The 6,917-nt window shown below is 41.9% G+C and overlaps 1 pseudogene; it reads left to right on the top strand.

The window, feature by feature from the left end:
* The first annotated feature begins 5,043 nt into the window (after positions 1–5,043).
* Positions 5,044–5,307, top strand: LOC105887423 (annotated as a pseudogene).
* Positions 5,308–6,917: the final 1,610 nt, after the last annotated feature.

Here is a 6,917-nt window from a genome sequence, read left to right as displayed (position 1 = left end):
AACCATGCGACTTGCTTTGGCCAATGAATTGCTTTAAGCAGAACCAATACCTGCCACTTCTCCTCGAAATTTTAAGAGTTGGCATGGAAATCACCAGTTGTCCATTCCCTGCCTACTACAGGTGAATGTGCCCCCCCAAGCTTCATATGTTAGAAACTTAATCCCCAAATTCATATACGAATTGGAGGTGGGGACTTTGGAAGGTAAGATTAGATAAGGTCATTGTGAGAGGGCCCCACGCTGGAGCTGGTGGCTTTATCAGAAAAGATAAAGAAAAGAGACCTGAGCTGACATGCACGCCCTTCCCCTCTCACTACGGGACACCCTCTGCCATGGTGGATGGGACACCCTCTGCCCTCTCACAACGGGACACCCTGTGCCATGTCATGACACAGCAGGAAGGCACTTGCCAGATGCTGGCACCTTGACTTTGGACTGTCAGCCTCCAGAAGCATGAGCTATTTAAACTTCTTTCTTTATGAATGATCCAGTCTGTAGTATTCTGTGATAGCAACAGAAAATAGACTGAGACACTGCCTTAAGATCACCAAAACACTTACCAAGATGGAACACAGGTCTCTGTCTTAATTTCCTATGGCCACTGTAACAAATCACCACGACAAAGTGGCCTAAAACCTTACCAACTGATCATGTTATAGTTCTGGAAGTCGGAAGTCCAAAGTTAGTCTCAGTAAAGCTGAAGCTAAAAACAAGAGCCCGTGGCTACTGAAAATAGAAAATTGGACATTGTGGCAGGCACCTATAGTCCCAGCTAATTGGGAGGATGAAGCAGGAGGATCACTTGAACCCAGGAGTTTGAGGTTGCTGTGAGCTAGGCTGATGTCATGGCACTGGGGCTGATGGGGCAAGACAGGGAAACCCTGTCTCAAAAAAAATTCTTTCACTTCCTATAATGCAAAATGTATGCATAAAGGCTTTAAAATAGAAAACAAATATAAGGGCTCGGCACCCGTAGCTCAGTGTTTAGGGTGCCAGCCACATGCACTGGGGCTGGTGGGTTCAAACCCAGCCCAGGCCTGCCAAACAACAATGACAACTACAACAACAACATTAAAAAAAAATAGTCAGGTGTTGTGGTGGGTGCCTGTAGTCCCGGCCACAAGGGAGGCTGAGGCAAGAGAATCACTTAAGCCTAAGAGTTTGAGGTTACTGTGAGCTGTGACACCACAGCACTCTACTGAGGGCAACATAGTGAGACTCTGCACTCAGTCTCAAAAAAAGAGAAAGAAAGAAAGAAAGAAAGAAAACAAATATAAGAAATTAAGTCATTATAAATATATAGTATAATGTGTCACAACTTTTATTTTATATCTCCTTCGTTACTGCTAAAGGTATTTCATTTATTTGTTTATTCCAATACTTTTCAATTATGAGACACTAATGTTATAGTTTAAATTACAGAAAGTTTAAGCAAATACAGAAACTGTCTATGGGGAAATGTTGACTGTTGTAAAATTCCTTATTGAGAACCACTCGCCTGTGTCACTTCGCAAGTCGCAGCCGTGAACATGAATTTTGAGCTGGTCGTGCACATGGCCATGTTATGCAGAGACCACCGTGTTTCTGTGCATGTGCAATGAGCCCCCCAGGTCGGTCAGGCCTTCGCAGAGATTGTTGCGCACTGAGGCAAAAGGGCAATTTGGCTGCTAATGGAGTAAAAGCCTCGCTCAATGAACTACAGGCCTGATTAGCAAACTTAGGTCATTTTATTATGGAAATGCATTATTGGGTCTTTTTTTTGTATGAAACATAGGGAAATTGTTGCAGCTATCTGTAATAAAACTAACAACAAAAAAATAGTAATTCAGTTGGTCCGGCAATCCTGAATTGTAAAGATATGGCCCTACATATGTAAAAATTTACCTAGATTAGATGATGGCTTGAAAAGATATAAAAAAACACAGGAGTGAGGAGTGGGGTGTGTGTGTGTGTGTGTGTGTGTGTGTGTGTTTTAAGGAAATAGCTTCACAGAGAATTTTTTTTTTCTGGAAGAGTCCAGATCTAGTGTCAAGCGTAGTGACTCACGTCTGTAATCCCAACTCTCTGGGAGGCTGAGGTGGGTGGATCCCTTGAGCTCATGAGTTCAAGACCAGCCTGAGCAAGAGTGAGGCCCACCTTTACTAAAAATAGGAAAACCAGCCAGGCATTGTGGTGGGTTCCTGTAGCCCAGGAGGCTGAGGCAGGAGGATCACTTGAACCCGAGAGACTAAAGTTGCTGTGAGCTATGACACCACAGCACTCAACCCAGAGTGACAGAGTGAGACTATGTCTCAGAAAAAAAAGAGTCCAGATTCAGAGCCAGACTCCACTCTTCAGGGAATTATGTTCAGTTTTTGGAACTTTTTTTCTTTAGGAAAAATAAATCTGTCTGTAGGACAAAAGTACTAAGTAGAGAAGCTAATAGAGTAGCTTCAAACAAATAAATAAATGGAATGGAGTAGAGAAGCTAGTAGAAGCTTCCATGCTGCCAAATCATGGAAGAAGTGGTTATAATCCCAACCACCAATCTCGACTGTGTGTCTGCATTTCATAATAGTCATAGCATGGATTTTCGTGGGGTTTTTGTTGTTTGTTTGTTTTTATTTTTTTAGAGACAGAGTCTTCACTTTGTCACCCTCAGTAGAGTGCTGTGGCATCACAGCTCTTGGTCTTAAGCTAGTCACTTGCCTCAGCCTCCCGAGTAGCTGGGACTACAGGCACCCACCACAACACCCGGCTATTTTTCTGTTGCAGTTTGGCCAGGGCTGGGTTCAAACCCACCACTCTTGGTATATGGCCCCGGCACCCTACTCACTGAGCCACAGGCACCGCCCATGGAGTTTTATGTTTTATTCAGATTAGTATCACCACACCTGGGACTGACTTTGACACCTAGTAACAGTCAATAAACATTGGTTGGACAAAGAATTGATCATTGTGTCTAAGTTCCAATCCTGCCTTTATCATAGTTCCCAGTGTGATCATGGGCCAGACCCTGGGCCTGACGTTTCAGCTCCCTCAAGGGAAATACAGGACTGCACCCCCACCCCCGCTGTGGTTGTGAGGAAGTTAATGAGACATTTCACATAAAGCACATTAGCATAGTACTTGGCGTGCAATGTCAGATTTTTTTAATTGTTATGTGTATATTTTAAATAATGCTTTGCTTTTATGAAATTGTGATGCGGTAGTATCATAACAAATAATGTTCTAATTTCTGAAGCTCTTATTTTGCTACTGAAGACCTTATAAGATGAATAATTTTCATAATTTTTCAGGGCTGTAAACTTTAACCTAACCATTTGGAATTTTCTGTGATACACACCCAGTTAATCTTGAATGGTAAGTGTGCTGTTGTAAGAGGCCAGAGGTCCTTACAGCCTCTAAAGGCCAAACACTCCCTGTATTTATACTAGGTAAAAGGAAGTGATAGAAAAAAATATTATTAATCTGTGCCAAAGATCCAAAGTTGAAAAATGACATGGAACACTAAAAAGGAAAGCCATTTGGAATATAAATTGAAGTGCAGCATTTCTCCAAGTGAAAATCTGTGATATAGTGAAAAATCATATTTATCCCCTTTCTATTTTCTTAGATGAACTGCAGCCCTAAATTGTCCTGTCAGGTTTGTGTGAAGAGATATCTTTTTTAAAAACATCTTGCATGGTATTTTTTAATATTTTTAAAGAAAAGATGAATTGTAGTCCAATATTCCTAATAAAGAAGTTAAATCTTCTGCCAGAAGATTGTAGGCCTAGAAGTATCTTCAATTGCCTATTGTTTAATTATGTTAAAAACCTTGTATTTTTTTAAATTTCAGATTAATATGTAGGTACTAATGATTAGGTTACAATTGTTCAGGAGAATGTCTTCACCTTCAGACTTCTCCTGATTGCTTTATCATAGTGTTATTTAGCTTGTCCCTAATTTTTCCATTTATTACTTGTCTTTTAAATATTCTTCTGATACTTAAAAAAAAAAAACAGCTACAAAACCAAAGGCACATTATATTAGGCAAAAGGCCTATATACCTCTGGCCAAAAAAACTGTTTGAGAGAGAGCAGTGAAAAGACTTTGTGCAGGCATACTTATGAGAAACTGAGGCAGAATCCCATATGGCTGGATTGGTTGTGGGCATAAAACCCCCCTGACTTAAGGCCCACCTGGGAGCAGAAGCTTGCAAACAAGTTTTCTGTACATCTTAGAAATTTCTTAATTATGCCTTGCTTAAAATTAAGGTAACTGCCTCCAAATGGTGAGGCCAGCAGGGCAGGTATTCAATCCACCTTCCTCCTCCAAGCCTCAGGCTTCATCAGATAAGAACAAAAGAAGTAACGGCTGACATGTTCTCCATTAAGTTATGTTGAAAGGATTATGTTCAAAAGAATTATGTTAGATAAAGTGATATCAGTTAAACCGTAGATTACTAGGGAGGAGCTGCTCACAAGATGTTTATTCATGAGATGGATTATGGATTGTAATGAATATTAATGAGGTCATTGATGGACAGTGCACATGTGCAGAGGGATTGTAATGAATATTAATGAGGTACAGTGCTCATGTACACAATGGACTATATAAGCCAGGAGAGAAAGAAATAAACTTGTCACATGCCTGAGCGAGCTGTGAGCCCCTTTATTTAAATATACAATTTCAATATGTGGGTTTATTCTCTGCTACATCGTTTCTCCATGAGACCCTAACCGCAACAACATTACATGAAAGAATTGATAAACCAAATATCAATAAAATTAAATATGTCTCTTCTGCAAAAGGTATTGTCAAGAGAATGAAAGGACAAATCACGGTGGGGGGAGGGTACATTTGCAAAAGGCATTCCCATTAAAGACTTATCCAAAATACACAAAGGGGGCAGCACCTCTGGATCAAAAGGGTAGGGTGTCAGTCCCATATGCCGGAGTTGGTAGGTTCATACCCAGCCCCAGCCAAAAAAACAAAATACACAAAGGACTTTAAAAACTCAATAGGAATTTCTCTCACTCTACGCCATTGTGGTGAGTTTGAGCAGTCCCGTTTGTCACCATGTCTTCCCATAAGACTTTCAGAATCAAGCAGTTTTTGGCCAAGAAACAAAAACAAAATCGTCCCATTCCCCAGTGGATTCGAATGAAAACTGGTAATAAAATCAGGTACAACTGGAAGAGGAGACACTGGAGAAGAACCCAGCTGGGTCTATAAGGAATTGCACACCAGATGGCATGTACTCGGGCCGTATTTCGATCACTATCACCTTACCATATCAAGCTGAAAATGTCATCAGTTGGACAGTTGCCACACTTCACTGGGAAAATGAGTTTTCTCTTTGTTTATGTGTTGTTCACTAATAAGCTGGTGCAGTAATAAATACGTGAGACCTTGTGTTTGGAAAAAAAAAAAAAACTCAGTAAGAAGGAAATAACCCAACTGCAACATGGAACAAAGACCTTAAAAGACACCTCACCAAAGAAGATACACAAACAGTAAATAAGCATTACCAACTGCAATCTAAAGGAACAATAAGCTATCGGGAGACACCTATTAGAAGGGCGAAAATCCAGAGGACAGAGACCCCCAGATGCTGACGTGGATCTGGAGCAATGGGAACGCTCGTTCAGGGCTGGTGAAAATGCAAAATGGTGCGGTCACTTTGGAAAACAGTTTGGCAATTTCTTTTCTTTTCTTTTCCTTTTCTTTTTTCTTTTTCTTTCTTTTTCTTTTTTGGCAATTTCTTATGAACCTAAACACATTCTTATCATATGATTCAGCAATCATGCTCTTTAGTATTTCCTCAAAGGAGTAAAGTGAATCAGACAAAGTGGGCTGACCAGACTTACAAAGGTTCTCGAAAATTCCTCTCAGAACACAAGTCTCGTCAACCTTCTATCAATTAGATTCTGATTAATAACCTTCTCTTCTAAAATGCTATGATCACAACACTGTGCTTCAACTTGGGAGGCAGAGTGAGACCCCTTCTCTAAAAAAATAAAATAATTCAATACTGTAGAATACCGTACAATATAACGGAATCTTGCCCTACAAGGAGCTAAATCTGTGACTTGCATTCACACCCTATTGTGAGTAACTTTCACCAGAAAATCAAACTGTTTTTCTTCCAGCCCCACCATGGCCAGGTGAGGAGGCTGCTCCAGAGAGAGGCGTGGGGCAGATACCGGGACATGAAGGCAACGCCTGCGATGAGGTAAAAAAAGGTGCCACAGACATGACCAACTACACCAAGAACATTCTGGGTTTTGCATTCAAAGTCTTCATATGTCATAGACTATGGAAAGTAGTTCTGGAATGTTAAAATTGTTGATTTGCCTTTGGGACGTCTCAGCATTTGTGAGCGGAATAGAGGATGAGTCTGTTTCAAGGAAGATTAAAACCATGAGCAAAGCAGTGTCTGCTCACCTCCAGACCGCAGACTCTTCCCACACGGGACAAATGGTGATGTGTGGGGCTCGCTTTGCCTCTCGCCGAGTCTGGTGATCTGAACATCTAATCCAGATGAAGCTAAAGCAGCAGGACTTGGAGCCCGACGGCCCCAAAGCCCCAGCTGAGCACTGGCAGCGTGCCTGGTGTGACAGCAGTGCCAGCTCAGAAGGGAACGCAGAACCGCACTCAATCTCTGTGTGACACCTCGTTTAAACCGGACCACTCTGCTTTGGGGGGACTTAATGTTATTTATTCATCAGAGGGGGAATGAGTGACTCACGCGGTCCTGTGAGTGATTCACACAGGCTCTCACAGAGGCAGGCAGATGGCAAGTGGAGAGCTGGGACAGGGACGAGGATGGCAGGAAGGTAAGGGCTGTGCTTGCCACCCCATGGTGTGGAAGTTCCCTTCACCCCACCAGGTAACCAGTCCAAGCCCCTTTCACAGACCAGGAAGAGGTGATGGAAGTGAGTCCTGGGTTC

This window comes from Otolemur garnettii, unplaced genomic scaffold (genome assembly GCF_000181295.1).
Source record: "Otolemur garnettii isolate 467f Iridium unplaced genomic scaffold, OtoGar3 scaffold00083, whole genome shotgun sequence".
Taxonomy (NCBI): Eukaryota; Metazoa; Chordata; class Mammalia; order Primates; family Galagidae; genus Otolemur; species Otolemur garnettii.
This window is presented reverse-complemented; position numbering and strand designations above follow the sequence as displayed.